The sequence below is a fragment of the Mya arenaria genome, chromosome 17 (genome assembly GCF_026914265.1).
Source record: "Mya arenaria isolate MELC-2E11 chromosome 17, ASM2691426v1".
Taxonomy (NCBI): Eukaryota; Metazoa; Mollusca; class Bivalvia; order Myida; family Myidae; genus Mya; species Mya arenaria.
This window is the reverse complement of record NC_069138.1, coordinates 25199448-25217872: the sequence shown is the minus strand read 5'-3', so window position 1 is coordinate 25217872 and position 18425 is coordinate 25199448. Positions and strand designations below refer to the sequence as shown.

Genomic DNA, 18425 nt, shown 5'->3' with positions numbered 1-18425 from the left:
TTATTCACTCATTAGTTTTTAATTTGTTAATAAATACTTGAATATGAGTGCTCAGTATGACATTATATATTCCATATAACTGTGCTCTTGTTTTGTCTTCGTTGGGTGCAGGGGCCTTCGCCGGGGATTTTACCATCAGTATACCTCCCCGTACCTGGGGAGGCCATGGCTACAATTGACTGGTGCATTATAATTAAACAACGGTGTTTGAACACATTTTATATTAGGAAAAAATGGCACAATTAATTTTTAGTGATTTCTTGATTAGACAGAAACAAGAGGCATGTGATTGTGATTTAGGACTAGTAACAATTCCCCCATCTTTATATATCAGCCTGGGAATAATTTTGCCCTTTTGGAAATGATAAGGACCATAGGGCTGTGGCAAACAACACACCCTGCCCCTGTGACCAGTTATAACTACTATTTCATTGACCTGGTTTGGTTTAAATCCCCTCTGGATTAATGCCTAGTGTTTTAGCCAGGAATTAAAAAGGACAGGGTGGGCCAAAAAAGGGCAGGGTGGGCCAAAATAGAGGCATGGTGCTTTCTTAAATGGGAAAACAATGCGCACAATATTAGCTTTGTGTTGTTGTAAAACGACCATGTACCTTATCAAAGTACATGCATGTTCATGCACACATTATAGAAATATCCCTACAGAATGCTCTTAATTCTTCTTTCTTGTTCATTTTCACTTCAGACACTTTCTTTACCATCTCGGGTTGTTGTCACCAGGGCTCTCACAAGGCTGATTTTTTGGGGAGAAGTCACTTCTCCCACCAGTCAAATTCGGGAGAAGTGGGGATACTTTAAGGAGATGAGATACTTATCGTAAAACCTGAGATAAGTATTGTGCCATGCCACAAAACTTTAAATTCACATTTACTTTGATTGCTTTTACTAGATGGTATTTTAAAAAATAGTGTTCTTCTTTGGCCTTTTGGAGTATTTAATTTTCTTAGCGCCACCGTCTGATTTCAATGACCATCATCTTCAAACGAAACAATGTTATAAAAAGTGTGCCTTGTTTTTACACTGCAAGTATCAATTGTTAACTAATGCTTGACAACATTTTTCATCAATTTTTCCCTTTTTCTATAGCAATTGAACAAACTTTTAACCATTTGACCAGTGTCTTCTCTGATTGGTTAACATGGGACGTTTTGATAATTGGATGATAGACGACCCAGTTATGTGATTAGGAGATTACCGATTATAAATGGCTAAATTAATTAAATTTGTAACAACATCGGCATCAAAGATCGACATTTAGGGGTACAACTTCGATGTCTCAGACAAGGAATAATGTGTCATAATGAACAGCAATTAGCACCCTGATTATAAGCGTGAATTACCGTTAATCAGACCCGCGGTGATGACGGTCGTGTGCCTTAGCACGCACTGATCTGTGACAGATTAGGAAACGGCGACTTTGACCAATGAAATACTTATAGGGCGCAAGCCAAGGGGGCGGGAAAAATATGACAGGGGGTGTAAAAAGGGGCAACGGGCGGGGTAAAAAAAGGGCAGGGCGGGCCGCCCTTCTATTCTGCTTTAGCTAAAACACTAATGCCAATACAAAACAGTTCAATGTTTATTTGTTAAGTGAATTAGTGGCAATGGAGAGGTTAGCTAATCATACTCTTAATCAGAGGGTCCCAAGTTCGACCCCCACCTGGAGTTTTGTTGATAATAGTTCTGGTTATGACCAATAAATGGTTCTTTATTACATACTCAAAGCAGATTTTAAATCTACACATAGGTTCATTGCTAAAAACCACAGTTACCTAGTATTTGGACAGGTTTAGCTAACCTAACTATCTCATTTGATCAATTGCAATTATAAGGATTGTATGAAATATTAAAAAATGCAACATTTAGGAACAAAGTATTGCTTATTTCGTGCATCGTAGCATACTTAAACACATTTCTTATATTATTCACAGAACAAGAGATCAACCTAGGGACCAAATCGCTGGAATGGGATAGTTTTGATAGCTCGTCTAGCCAAAACTGTAGTCCAAATACCAGGTAACTGAGCTAAAAGGTTCTACAGAGCTCAATGCTGCTTATGTTACACATTCTTGACCATCATTGATAATTGTGATCTACATAAACTTGTGTCTATATTTTAAATGCAGTTAAATAAATCTAGATACAGAAGGAATCATATAGAACTGTCTGGTGTCGTAATGCACCTTTCACTGATTTCTGAGCACAAATGGAGACTAGATACAACAGGATGATTTAGTTTTCTTGTTTTATTTTAAGGATTATTGAAAAATTTCTGCTACATTTAATGAGTTTAACCTCCTTATAGACCAGATCTTTTAAGAACTGAACACATTACAGATAAACATGCTTAAAACTATTATTAAATCAAATTATTTTCATTTCTCAATTTTTAAACCAGTTTCATGTTGGGGGAAATATTGTTACTTGAGGTTTTATTGGCAACAGAAAACTTTTTTGTCACACCAACCTGCTCAGCAAATCACATTAGGATTTTATTTTTAGATCTCGAGATAAGTATCAGCAGAGGTAATTATGAGAAAAACAATGTTTTTACAATGCAGATTGTTACGGGGATGAATTAACATTAAATAAATGTTTACTCAGATTTGAAGCTATTTTTGTTTCAGTTTATGTGTGCCAAGTTCAGAGAGCTCAGTCAGTGAGGCTATGACCATACCGATCCAGGATAAAATGTAAGATGACCTTCGCAACTGATGTGGCCGAGCAGGCACAAAGACAAGATTCAATCTATTTATCTTACAATGTAAAAATTGTTGTCAATAAAAAGCCTTAATCCTTGTTTTGTCTTGTTGTTTGGTAAATGTAGTTATATCTTCAGTCATCCTGAAGATATATTTGGCCATAGCATTCTGTAGTTGGCCAAGCTTAATGTGTTTATGGTTACCTTTCTCTTCCTTTAACCTCAAGATCTCAAATAAGGAGTCATCTAGTATCCATTACCAATCTCATTACCAAGTGCGAGTACCAAGTTAGGCTTGAGCATTTATAATTTCAGCCTCACAAGTGTTGGTCTACTGACAGAATGACCAGCATGTGCAAAGTAATGCACACCAACTTGGTCAAAAATATAAAAATAACAAGATGAGGTCACTGACTGTCACAAAATATGCCCGTCCTTATTTTATTTCACCAGGTTTGGTGATTAGACACTTTGAGGATTTTTTTGCCAATTCAAGGGTCATTTCTCTTAGAGTTGGGAATCAGACCGAAAAAATACTATCGAAAATTGGTTATTGAAAACGATCAATTATCGGTTATTAATCGATTTTAATTATCTTTGCTCATCATATTTAAGGCAAACAGATACAGTACATGCATCAGTTTTAAGCACCAATGTTCCCTTACAATATTGTTTGTAGATTTCTTTATATAAATAACATTATTTATTTAGAAAGCAACAATCTTATAGAGTTTAAAAGTAACTATTACAATACAGAACATGAGACCACCGGCTCTACTTATTGTCTTACATTTAGTATTGTATACATGATGATGTGTAAAATATACACAAAGAAAGATAACAATTTCTTTTTAATAATCAGTCAGTATCAAGTACAACAAACAGTTGAATATTCTATATGTTTTACAAGAACAGTTTCAGTAAACTGTAGCATGTTTTAAAAAGAAAGAAGATTTGTAATAAGGTACTCTAGTGACTTATTGACTTGATATGAGTATGAGTACATAACATAGCAAGACCTTAACATTTCAACATAAACTAGCAATAACCAGAAATAAAAAAAAAATGTTGGTAGCGGTTACGTCCAATGTTTCTATAGTCCTCCGAAACCCATTTTGGGTATCATATTGTAAATTTTAACATTTATCTACCGCCATGTCATTTATGTTCCCTTTTTATATACCTCATTTGTCATATATTATGGTATGAGAGAATAAACATTGTTTGACTTGATTTGACTAGAATCGATTGTTCAAATATCTCTATCGATTGTCACCGACGTAGGCCTTTCCGATCACTTGTCGATTATAATCGATCAGTGGCACAACACTAATTTCTCTGGAGTGACGGGGGTGACATGGCTTGTTATCAATGATGAAAGCTTACACACCCAGATAGAAAACTCTTAAAATCTGAAACATAAAACATTATTTTTGTTAAGCAACCAAACAAATCATGCAATATTACAGTGGTATATTTAAATTTCATGGTTCCATTATTCATTTGAATTTCCCATTTTAACCATCAGTGATCACACAGAAGTTGAAGTCAAATAAGCCTATAAGGCATTCATTTCCAATTCACAAACATCCGAAAATAAACAACGTCCGAATTACGTTAACTTCACTTTTGTCAAAATATTTCTTCCCAGACATGTGATCACCAAAACTCGAGTGTACCATTATATTCTACATATAAAGAGTGTTCAAATGCGGTTGTTATATTAACTTGATCAACAAAAGTAAAATAAATTATAATGGAAACCTTATAGTGTCCTCTGGGCGCCGCCATTATTGGCCTTTGCCTGACGTACTGTATGGAATATAAGTAAGCAGGGAACCAGACTATGGACCAGTAAGTCTCCCAACTTTCAGTTTCACTTTCAGTTTATTTTTAAAAGGAAGAATGAATTAAAATTATATTTGAATTACAATTATTTCAATAAGCAAAGCATGACTGTTAGAGTATCCATGGTCATGTCAGCTTAATGAAGAATACATTTGGCAGAATGTCGCATGCAAAGACTCACATGATTGGGGATGGGGTTGCTAAGTAATCAATCACTTCGATTGATTGATTCACCCCACTTATTTATCCTGCCTCTTGGCCTGTCTTTGTTATGTGTGCATGGGGAAAAAACAAAACATGTGTGTACTTTTCACACATATGTATATGCTGTTGGTCACAACCGCTCATTGGAGCAAGTAAAAAAGAAATGGACGGATTTGAAGGTGTGCATACAAATGGTAGAAGAAAGTGAAAAATACATTTTTAAGAATGAAATATATACCACTTATATGTACTATATGTAATATAATAATGTAGTGAGTGGCTCAATATAGTTTTTGAATATGATATTTTTAACATATTTTGTTTCTATGATCAGTCCATGGCCAAAAAGAAAGAGATGAAAAGAAGGAGAATGGCGGCAGGGACTGGTGGAGGACTAGCTACAATAATGAGCGATCAGGGATACTTTTTTTATTATTTTGACATTTCTTATGTATCCCTGTCACGAGTCTACCATATTAAAAAAATCGTCAAAAGACTCGTTGACGGCCATTTAGGTGGACTAGGTGGAGGACCAGCCCCACCAGAGCTTTCTGCCTTAGAAGAACAGGTATTTTGTTATTCTTGTGTTTTGCTAGCATTTACCTTTGGAAATGATTATTATGTATAATTGATATCACTCCTTATGTATATTAAACTTACAGATTATCAGTGTCATCCCAGATGAGATGGTAGAGGGAATTTCTGGAGGTGTTGATACATTTGGTAAGACACAAGTGTGTTTGAGCATTTCTACATGTAGGCTTAGCTGGACTATGAAGAAGAAAGTAATGAGATTGATCCCAAGGCCCCAAGATTCTATAAAGTATGGAACTCCAGTTATATTTGAACAATATTCAATCTGACCTATTATTGTATTTGTTGACTCTTATATATTAAACATACATCTTCCTTTGTTTTTCAGCTTCCATGCCTAAGAAAGCTAGAACAGAAGGTAAGTACATTTAATGTCTACAATTTACTGAAAACATGTTTGGTGCAAACATTATGAATTGCTGTCAATATAACTCATAATGACTGTTGTGCATGTAAGGGGTGTACGTGTATTTGTATTATAGATAACTATGAATGCAAAATAAATAATTCTGTTTCATACTTTATTTTGCAAGTATACCGCACCTTTTACTGGTAAAAATTTACATACTTAAAGGATAGAAGTTGTAGTTATTTAAAAAGTACTGTATCTGCTTGAAGCTTCTCAATTTCACAATAACTTTTATTTTCAGAGAAGACCGAGACATTGACTGGTCAACTTGAAGGTGGTGTCCTGCACGAAATTAACCGCCTGGTTGTGAGCAGGAAACCAGGCGTCAAAATCAGACTAAAACCAGTTGGTTTTAAAAATTTTAAATCTAGCACTCGTATGGATAACCAAGCGTCAAATTTAAAACCAAGCGTCAACCAAGCGGAAAAGAGGCGTCTATATGCGAACATTATGCAAATGAGCTGGTTTTAAATTCCAGCTGGTTTTTAAAAAAACAGGCGTCAAATAAACCAAGCGTCAAAAAACCAAGCGTCAAAAAACCAGGCGTCAAAAAAAAACAGGCGTCAAAAAAATAACAGACGTCAAAAATTGGCATTACTTGAACACAACCCGTTTGAGTTAAGAACAATTTATAGTTCGGAAAACAGGACAATAAAACATTGTTTAATATATTTTCTTAATAAAGGCACAGCTGAAAATGTTATTTTTTACACATTTTTACTATCACTTATTGTTTTAAGAGTTCATATTCTGTGTTTAATATGTTTTCGACAGAATGAACCTTGTTCCGTTATCGCCCCATTTAGTTCTGCTGCTGTTGGTGATTCTGCTTCATTCTTTCTGCACTATCTGGGAACGTAATCTGTTAAAATAAATTAAAATGTATTTATTCAAATGATGATTTCCTGATCTATAGCTATAATTACAAGAGGGATGTAATTGTTAGAAGATAATTCATAGTTTTAATTACCTCATGCCGACATGGATTTATATTTGTAAATCATAAAAAGAATAAAGTTTCAAAGGTGAAACTAAATGAAATAACAGTCAGCAACCCACCATTTTTAGCATGTTCTTTTAAGCTTTCCAACTTTCCCATCAAATCTTGTTGGTCACAGGATCCTCATCTTTGTCCCAGACACAATATTGGTCATCTATGGTAATTAAATAGGATCATTAGGCACACACATACACACCCAAATGATCATCAATAAATAAGTGAAGATCATGCTCAGGCTTAACACTGTATAAAGAAGAGTATATATAAAGTTAAATGCAGCTTATACTTTCATGTAATAGAAATCGTGCATATATCCATATGCTTAAACACATTGTATTTGTAACAATCACCAGGTTTCAAAACATCCCATTGGGACATTGTGTTAATGGAGGTTCAGGGAGCAATATACAGAATGATTAAATGCTGCCAGATAAATAATTGCAAAAACATTATACTTAATAACAAACCATTTTGTATTTATGTTCTTTTTACTGTGTAATAGTATTAAAGATACATGTTGAAACTGTTCTTACCTTTCAAATGATAAGGAAAAAGGTTTATCCACACAAAAAATGAGCTCCAGAAACCGCCATATGTTTACATGATTCTTCTCCATACATTTGAATTTCCTACACAGTTGAATGTTTACTTGATGCTGATTGGCTTAGATAAAACCCTTCAGGAAGCTTTATTGCCCGACTTTTGAATGGACTGATAAGCCCAGGCTGTTATATACCTGGACTCATGGAGGGAGAAATTTGGAACTTTTAAGCAGTATAATGCTTACTGTTCTTCTAAATATAAATGTTTATTGCTATGAATTTATTATTTGCTACTTTTAACATAACAAAATAAATCTATAAATTTAGAAACATTACAACACAAAATATATATTATTATTAATAAATATTAATAATGATTTTTTTTTGTATGTGATCATTTATTCAAGCTTCATCATAGTAATTTGTCAAAGATAAGTTCTGAAATTAAGCAGAAATTAAAAATCATTCTCAATTTAAGTCAAATTAAAAAGAGTTTGAAATGCAGAATGTGGTTTTAATGTGAATGTTTACTTTGAAATGAATAATTTTCAAAAGAAATTCTAATGCATAATGCTTATATACAGTAGAGAACAGTATTTTTTCAATGATTTTCCAGTTTCATTTTTTATTCCCTTGTAATTTTATCACATTGGGAAACAATTATTAGACTTTAGTCACCTTGAGTGGCAATTTCTTTCTGTATTCCCGTGGAAAATTATAAAAAAATGAAACTTTAATGTACCATTAAAGATAATTCCATAGTTAAGTTTCTTGGAGGCTTTAATTTTTCCTAAGTTCCTTTTGATGCTTGGTTTGAAATTGACGCCTCAATACTTAGAGGCTGAAAAATTGTTACAGTTCCTTTTGACGCTTGGTTTGTAAATGACGCCTCCTTTACTGAGAAAAATGACGCCTGGTTTGGCAAGAATTTGACGTGTCCTGCTCTTGTCCAGTTGGTTTTACACACGTCGAGGCAAAAACCAGTTGGTTGACGCCTCTTTGACGCCCGTCAACCAGCTGGTTGACGCCTGATCATTTCGTACGGGGTAGGTAAGATCTATTTTTAATGTAAAGCCAACCTGGTTCGCTTATGGATGCTAAGTTATTGTCATGATAGATAGGTTGATTTGATCTCTACTGACATAAAGTAGAATGTTCAATGCATACATATATAGCAAATGCTGGGGCAAATATCCTGTGTATTCGTTTAATGGCCCAGGACCATGTAGGGTCTATTTTCTATAATAAAACACCCCAAAGTGCACAGCAGGATACTCAGATTTGATATCTGATAAGACAATTAGGCAATAAGATTAAGATCAAGTAACTGAAGTGGTGTCGAAATACATATTTATTTTATTTATTTTTTTTTTTTTTTGGGGGGGGGGCACTTATATAAGGTTTAAACTAGGTCTATAATGCCATCATTTTTATTACTGTATACATACAGGAATTGCTTACCAGCATTTACATTTCCAATTTTAGCATGAAGGAATTCACCAAAACAGGGTCAAACATCTGAACCAGCAATGATAAAGGCATCCAGCTCAAGTTCACGGTCAGAGAAAGTCTTGGGGAGGAAAGAAAGTAAGTAACAAAGCATCAGATTATTTGAATTCAAACTGCGGACACATATTTAATGAGGTTAGGAGAAATATTGTGCAAAATAGACATAATTATAAGGTGTGTTGGACTTTTAGCGGAAGTGCCCTCATTTTGTCCATTTATTAAGGGGCGGATAAAACAATTGATGCACAAACATTATGCCACCCCCCTGAGCGCAACATTGTCAGGATTATATGGACAATTGAATGAAATATGCATGGACCGAAATGAAGGGGGGCATAACAATTTGTATTCATAAACGGGACCTTTTAAGCTTATATAATATTAATACTTTATTATACCCCTATTAAAAGTGAAAGGTAAACTTGGAAGATTTAAGGGAGGGAATGCTATGCTTGCACCTCCTATAAGTCCACTGATGATCATGAGCTGGCATCAACTGCATCAACTGACACTTAAACATAACCTTTGATATTGTAAAACCTGTGAATAGTAAAACTTGTGTTTATGCATTAAATTTTGTTTTTTTCATTTGATAATTTTTCAGAAAAATGTGATATTTCTGCATTGATGTTGGAACAGCAGATGGAAACAAACCAAACTTTAAAAGAAATTTCTGGCCATCTAGCTGAATAAGTCCGGTTAAAGCAGGTTAAGCTTGAGCTGAAGGCAAAACACAGTTTCTGATTTCTTCAGTGAATTATAATCGTTTCTCAAATAAGATATATAAAAAGTTTTTTTAATATATATATGCATGGGTGAAAGTTTTCCGGACTGCTCCAGATTTTTGATGTCCTCAGGGATCACTTTTCCAAAACGTGTAAATCCGTTGAGATATCAGAGGGGGGGGGGGGGTATAGGCCTACCTCAACCCTGACTTCGACTTTCAAACTGTTGAAACGAAAACGAAAGTAAATTCCAGTGACTCGATCTGTTTTGCGATTTATTTTTAGTAACGATTCATCATTGCAAGGTGCTCGCTTACAGGTTTTTAAAAGATAGCCCGGAGCGCGTTCGGCTACGGCCGTAAATAGTCTAGCTGGGTTCGACCGTTTCCGCCAATAAGTTCCGAACGGGAAAGCCAATCGCTCCCAATCGGGAATGTTCGCTATCTTCAAGACATTGCAGACGCTTTTTAAACGCCTAGGTAGCGGTGAATAAGATATAATACGACAATTCTGATTGGCTCGCTGTACGCTGTAGTCCAATAAAATAGCTGGTCTTTAAGCGGTGAGGTGATTCTTTCAAAAACCAACAACAATGTTCTTGTGATAATAGATCGTTGCAAAAATTATTGAAAATGAAGTTTCTACCCCCAGCGTACAACACTAAGGACTTAGAAAGTAAACAAACTAACAAATGGAGATGGGCATGGCTATCTGAATGTGACGCTTATGGTGAGAAATGGGGGATTTGGTTAAAAACCCAAGACATTGCGGGATCTGTGAATGTTGTGCTAAACTGTTGAAGTATGGCGGGGGTGGTAAAAAAGACATCAAGAAACACGCAACCTATGATCAATCATGGTGATATCATGCATTTTTTGCATGTGCATATTATCTGGGACCAATAATACATCTTACTCCCAGATAATATATTATGTTGATATCAATTACATGGACACAAGAATAAAAATGTTGCTAAATTTTGAAGGTTATGTTTCATTCTAAATCTACATCAAAGAGTATGCTTAGGGTATATAACCATGAAAAAGAGCTGTTTACAGAAAATCATGCATTTTCTGCATGATAATAAGTCAGTTTCTTTGGCAATCATATAATCCTGGAAAAGCGCTGTACAAGCACTCAAAACCACTAATTCCCAGGAGCTTCCAGGGGGCTTCGCCCCCCTGGCCCCCCCTACCAGGGCTTTGCCCTGGACCAACCGGGGGCCCTGGCGGCCCCCAGCTCAATTTTCAGGATTCACAAGATTTTCAACTTTCACCCATGTATATGCCATTTAGCAAATTCAAAGTTTCCCTCCATTGGGTACATATACTTAAACAATTTTGGTTGCCTATAGTGTTACATTAATTTGAAACAGTATTGCTCTATAACACAGTTACTTGGTATTTGGACAGTATTTGAGGCCAGTCGAGCTACCTGATTCCAGCTAGTTGGTCCCTAGGGTCATCTCTTGGACTGAGATTCATAAAAAATGTGTTCTAGTACTCTATGATACACATAATAAACAAATTATCAACTTTTGGACATTTATTTTTACATATTTAATATTTTAAAATTTCATACACTCTTTATCATACAGAAATGATATATATATATATATATATATATAGACATACTTCTAAAGGTAGATTATTTGTTTATGCAGTCCAAATTATGGCAAATACTAAGTAACTTTGCTCTGTATTAATATCAATTAGTATTGATAGAAATTAAAATGGAATTAAAATAATATAATAAATGTTATATGGATCTTGGTGATATTGTTAAACTTTAGAGAAATGTATGTATTTTCTCTTTCTTTTCATATCCTATATGGGTAACATAAGGAATCTATTGAACAATAACACTGTATGTATTCAATATTGGTTTTTGTTTATACTTTTTTATAAGAGCTTAAAGCTGCTCTCTCAAAGATATTCCTTTTTTCTGGATTGAGCCAATTTTTGCATAAATATTTGAAACCAGTGACACAAGAAAGCCAGCAAAAGTATACATTGCACTATTTCATATGTTCAAAAAATTCAGAATTAGAAATGTCTGTGCACCCAATGAAAAGAAATACCACTAGAAATGCTAAAAAATGATAATGAAACAATCCAAAGATATTTTGCCTATGTTGTAACTAATGATTCCATGTGTCAGAGTTTCTTATGTGTTTGTTAATCTGAAAATGTTAATGCTTCTAGAATTTATATTATATGAAACTGTCATTATTCATAAATTGAAATTGGTTATTCTCAGATGATATAAGTGTTTAGGCTGTAAAACAAAGTATGTTTGTTAATATTATCTACAAATATTATTGGAAATTCATATATCAAAATTGGTACATCCCCAGAGTGATAAAACAAATAATTACCCAATCTTTTTTGTATATACTCATTCACACTTGAATTTTGTTACAAAGCATACATATCTACTATTAGACATTATAAACATGTTTTTCTTAAGGCCACAACAAATTGATCATTTGTTCGTCGGATTTGCCGCACCTAAAATTCGAAAAACGAAAAAAAAATATAAAAACTTTTTTTTTGCGCCCGCACTTACTATTTGGCCGCGCATATTATTTTTTTTGTTTACTTCTGAATTTCCTCTATTTTCTGAAGTTCTTTTACTAAGAATTTAATCCTTCAACGTCAACTTCGCCTTTTTTGAAGGTATTTCCATGCTTTACATTCTTCGCGAGCAAAATTTCCTCGTGTCAGGACAAAATCAGGTCCGGGTAACCGAAAAACAGCCGATATTTGTTGACAGTCTTTTTTGTCGGGAATATTTTGCAGGACGCACCGTTGTTATTTATTTCCGGTATTAATTTTCGGGTTACTTTCAGTTTTCGTAATGTAAAATACACGTTTTAAATGAAAATCAGTGTCAAAGTCAATGGATTACAGTCTTCAGTAAACAACAACAGTTTCACAGCGTCGAAGGCAATAATTATCTATGTGTGTTTAAAGTAATTCATTGTTTTGTACTCAAAATTTTGTGTTACAATATTAACTAAATCGGATTTTGAGTGCAAAACTTATATTAAAATACACGGACACACGACTTAACACAATTGAACATGTTTTGGTGAGTTATTTTTTAAATTTTCTAAAATGCATTTCTCAGTTTTCATATAATCATAAGGCCTAAAAAAAAAATATGACTGTTTCCTGTAACATGCTGAAAAAAAGATGGGTCGGTAGGTAGGGATTTTTTTTTTTTTTTTTTTTTTTTTTTTTAAATGTCAGAATGATCCAATATTCAAGTTTATTTCAGGTGAATTATTTTAATAAGAATTCAGTATGATATATAGATTCAATCTTTCTGCCACTTATAAGCTAAAACTGCTAGCTTGACAGCCATCAAAACATAAAATACATCATCATTGTAATAAATCAAGACTAAGTGATTTTTTTCACATCTATAAACATGGGTGAAAGTTTGAATTTTTCAAAATACTGAAAATAGGGTGTTTACATAGGGAAATGCCATTTTCACAATACATTATAAAGGATAAATATTTTCCAAAATACTGAAGTCAGTATCAATACTGAAAACTTTCACCCATGTATATATAGGTGAAGCTTGACAAAGAAACAGCATTGTTTATCAGTTATTTTTAGCCATGGTACATGTATTTCAGTTGTAGAATGCACCCTGTTGAAGGGCAAGCCATGGGTTCGACTCCCAGTGGTGGCAACATTATGTGCAATTTTGAGCATTGTCAGTATGTTCACCAGGGAAGCAGTTCATCTTTAGACTTTGCAAATATAACCCAGTGAAAGAGTGAATCAAAGAACATTTAGACAATTTATTTTTGGCAAATGTTTTAAACAAAACTTTCAAAATGCATACATTTTCTAATAATAAAACATGATATTATTGCACAGACTATTTTAAGATAGACTGTGTAATAATATCAAGTTGTATTACAATTAAATGTACATGACAACTATTATAAAATAAAATGCTGTTACAACAAGAACAGGCAAGAATCTCCACAAAACATAATTTTATATAAATCAATACTTCGATTGATAAATGACTAGAATCAATGACTAAACCATTTAACTCTTAGAGGCTGTCAGAATTGTACAGATCTTTGGGACCAGTGTAGCCCCATGGTCTACGCTGTTCACTGCTTGGACACTTAAACCTTACCTGCTGACTCGACAGCGAACAGTGTAAAATAACAGATTGGACTGGAATATGTTTAAATAGCCTAAAATCAGTATCAAAAAAGCTTAGACTGACTAATAAAAAGTAATACCATTTTCTTTTTTAAACAGTAAAACAGCAAAACTAGTACACGTACAGTACCTTAAATAGTTTTCACAACTTATTTTTTTAACAATTTTCAGTGTTTTAAAAAGATCTGCTGTATTAGATCCACTGTTCATTCTGTAAAAATCTCAAGCACGATAATCAATGTAACTTTCAATAGAATACCCTGTTGTCTTTTCCTTTTCTGGACTACGGGGGTTAAAACATTCCCAGAGTCAAAACTTGGTAAAATATGTTCTGACTCTGACGAACATATTATTTAGTTAATGCATCTTAGTTATGTAATCCAGTGCATCCTTGTCAAATTCCAATATGCACCAGCGATTGTTTAGTTGCAACGACATCTTTCTTACATTAACTTTCACTTTCAGGTTTATCTTTTTTTCCGGAAGTAAACAAAAACATTTAACGTTCCTATTGCCAGTATTGCAACATCGTATTTTTCATAAATGGCAAAACCATAACAGTTTTGTTATAGAACCACGGACCTATAAACCAGGTCCGTGATAGAACTAAACTATAACACTGACAACGATCTACGTAGTTCTCCTTTCACTTTCATTAAAATTGACAGGAAGTTAGCGTGCTCCTGTTTTCCGTGCTTTTTAGACCATGTGGTATGAAAAATGTTTATTTTTCTGTTAACTCATTAAAAACTTATAAGAATATTTTTTAATTAACTGGAGAAATAATAAAAAAAAAACTTAAAATAAATGAACAAAATATATCCTAGCATTGTTGTTTTTCAAAACCATTGCACTTAGCGAAAAAGCGGAAGGTATCCGTTAATTTGCATAATGGACGGAGTTAATATTACGTCATTGAGTTTGAGTGCTGCCAATTGACAAGGTTACCGATCAGATTCCAGATCGATAATCACTTGTCACTTCGGGTGTAAATTGCTCTTGCGGGTTAAACAAACATTCAGATCATGCATTGAGGCTCCTTTCAGATGATACCGACTCTCACACCGAAATATCCCGTGTCAAAACTGATGCATATTACAAATGGATGATGCGTTGATTTCGGGTCATTTACGATTCCTGTGCGTCAAAACCCGGGAGATCGGGTCAATTGAAAGCCCTGCAGTTTAATGTCACAGCCATTAAGGTTTTTGCCATTGTTTCAACTTGCCAAACCGGAAACGTTTGTAACTATGCAACGATTCGGACACTACCAAAATATTTAAATTATCGTTGTCATCATAGGCCAGAGATCGCTAAAAATCTGACTTTTCGAATTTTGGGGCTTAAAAAAATTGCGGTCGGCGGTAAAAAATTACGGTCGGTCGGGTTACAGGAAACAGACATATTTTTTTTTTAGGCCTAATCGTTATAAACAGATAAAAATAGTAGGACATGTAAATGTTTTAGAAACAGCCTGTACATTGAATTTATGAACCAGTCAATCCACGCCCCCTTCCCCCCCCCCCAGGTCCTGGGGTATACCAGGGATAGTCGGGGAAATGGGCCAAGTTTTTACCTTCCAGGTGGCCCCACAGTGCCGGGTGAATGCAGTGGATATACCCGGGGTTGGCTGGACTGAAAATCAAAGTCCCCGCTATTCCCCGGACCTTGGGGCGTGGTTACGAATTACGGACACTACGGACCATGGACATTACGGACCAGACATTACGGACCAGATTTAGGGACACTACGGGCCAGATTTAGGGACATTACGGACCATCTTCGGAATCTTACGGACCATGATTTAAACATATTTTTTTTTAATTAATCACTCATTAGTTTTTAATTTGTTAATAAATACTTCAATATGAGTGCCCAGTATGACGTTAGATCTTCCATAAAACTGTGAAAAATCCCGTGAAGTTCGAATAGTCACCACCTGGTGACTGGTGCCACATTTGCAGATTTGTTTGATACTGCTTCATTTATGTTGTCCCGCAATATAATCCACAGTGTCTTTTTTAGATATGTTCTCTGTGTTATTTACATTTTCAATCTTCTGAAATGTCAAAGTCACTAGTAGTTGACACCAATTTAATCATGTGCTTCAAGACGTTCAAATTTAGACCTGACCCAATATTTAGAAATGCTCAAATCATGAATAACTCTTACAAGTCTAAAATAGTAAGTTACGGAATGAATACAATAGTTTTCTTTTTGGCCTTCGAATAATTGTATGTTACTATGAGGAATGTTGTCTTTACAATAATCCACGTTTAAATTGAAGTTAATAGTAAAGCACTGGACCTTATTGCCATTTGTTAAATATTGAGACAGATTTACATGTCACTGTGATACAATCAAAACCTTTTCATTAATAATTGAACATATGTTTGCAATTAAAAAGCATTTCTTGACATAATTGTATGATAAATTTGGTAACAAATATACTTTTTAATCTTTTTTTAATTTTTCGCCTTGCGCTCGCCTCTGATTTGCCTTAAATTAAAAAAAAAGTATTTTTTTTTTTTCGCTCGCTCGCTCCTACTTTTTTTGGGCAAAATCCGTAGAACAAATGATCAATTTGTTGTGGCCTAAGCGTGTAATATGTACAGTTTGCTCCATAAGTGTACATGTCAGGACACATGGTATGTCTTTCAAGTATGAACTTTCATAGTAAGATATTAAAAACTTCCATATAAATGAACTTTTGTGTTTGCTTTATGTAAGTGACAATCAATAGCTATCACATATTATACCACAAGCCATTTCTATTTTATTGTTTTGTTCTTTGTAAAATTGTCTTTATGTGTATTTTATCATAATCCACTGATTTGGGCCTTCATGTTTTTTGTTATCCTTTAAAAGAATTCAAAGTTGAGTTGTTATTCAATTGAAACATGTTCTTAAAACTGCATACATGTACCTACAGCAAATGTCTTAAATTATGTTGTTAAAGTAATATTGAAATCCCTGTACATTGGTAATTCCTTGTTAGTACCAATGCTTTGTTGTTTTAATTATTAATCATATTTATCAGGCTTGAATTTGCCATTGTGTAGCTCAAATTTTATAACAGAATAGTTTTGGTTCCTTCTTATTTGTGTATTATCAGTGTGTAAAAATGTATGTGAGATATCGATGAAGTGAATAAAAAAAATGAGTAATGGTTAACACAGACTTCCTTAAATTATGATAGTTTAAAGACTCCCACACAGACCATTACAAGGGAAACTTCTTGGTCACTGAACATATAAGTTGCGTCATTAACGTAACAATTAACAAGAAACGCCGCAATGCGAGGAAACCAGGTTTTTAATGATTGACAGAAGAACTTCAGCCTGTGTCTGTTTTTCTATTTTTAGTAACAGAGACCTTGACCCTAGGGACCCTGAATGCAATCCATTGAAAGGTATCCATAAACTCTTCCTTTATACCAAGTTGGGTCAGGATATGTCAACCTTTACTTAAGTTATTCAGTTTCAACCAGTTTTCTATTTTTAGTAACAGTGACCTTGACCTTGAATCTAGGGAGCCCAAACGCAATCCCATGAAAGGCATCCATAAACTCTTCCTTTATACCTGGTTTGGTCAAGATATGTGAACCCTGACTAAAGTTATTCAGTTTCAACTATTTTCTATTTTTAGTAACAGTGACCTTGACCTTTACCCAAGGGACCCCAAACACAATCCCATGAAAGTATCCATAAACTCTTCCTATAGACCAAGTTCAGTCAAGATATGTCATCCCTAACTAAAGTTATTCAGTTTCAACCGTTTTTCTATTTTTAGTAACAGTGACCTTGACCTTGATCGTAGGGACCCCAAACGCAATCCAATGAAAGGTACCCATAAACTCTTTCTATAGACCAAGTTTGGTCAAGATATGTCAACCCTTACTTAAGTTATTCAGTTTCATAGGTGAGTTTGACGCCGCCCACCCGCCTGCCCGAACAATGACGTTCGTCATTCTAATAACCAGGTTTCACTATATGAAAACCTGGTTAAAAACTGAGATATTATCTTAAATCACTCATTATCAGTCATTATACTCACTGATACAAATCATAAGAAATACAACATATGGAATGAGTGTTTCATCGTTAACAAAATCACTTGTCAATTCAGTAAATTCAACAATGCCAAATCCGAATTAAATGGCATGAATTTAGCAATTCAACAAAAAGCTTTTAAAAAGCAATTGGCAATAACTATAAAATGCAACTTGAGTTATGGTTTCTGTACACAGCACTTCTCCCAATTTGATTTATTTGTTTATGAAGTCACTGCCTTAAAGACACAAAGTCATGCTCAAGACAAAACATGAGTATGAAGAAAATAAATAGGTGATACTTCACGGGGAATAATGTTTTACACACTTACATTTATATCCATATATGAAGTCTGGCTCCAATATCACAAAAATACTTAAGTCAAATCTCAATCTTAACTCGTTTTAACAATGAAAGTATAGTATGATGCAAAATCTTACATGTTTTGTTAAAAAATAAATTTTATGTTATGTGGTAGAATGAGTTGAGACTGAGTTTGATATTTGACTTAAGTATTTTTGTAATATTGGGGCCTGAAGTCAATGTCAAAGAAATATTCAAGCTAGGCAATGGTTCAAGATTGGTACCAAAATCAACATTGGGAATCAATAAATAAAACTGCTCACA

The 18425-nt window shown here is 34.2% G+C and overlaps 2 long non-coding RNA genes across 2 annotated transcripts; both read left to right on the top strand.

Moving 5' to 3' along the window:
- Positions 1 to 1539: 1539 nt before the first annotated feature.
- On the top strand, positions 1540 to 2817 carry LOC128224465 (uncharacterized). The gene is made up of 2 exons (XR_008259483.1): positions 1540 to 2034; positions 2646 to 2817. It is a non-coding gene; the product is annotated as an uncharacterized LOC128224465 (long non-coding RNA).
- A 2068-nt stretch (positions 2818 to 4885) lies between these two features.
- LOC128223727 (uncharacterized) lies at positions 4886 to 5728 on the top strand. The gene is made up of 5 exons (XR_008259335.1): positions 4886 to 4950; positions 5106 to 5157; positions 5296 to 5339; positions 5434 to 5494; positions 5694 to 5728. It is a non-coding gene; the product is annotated as an uncharacterized LOC128223727 (long non-coding RNA).
- Positions 5729 to 18425: the final 12697 nt, after the last annotated feature.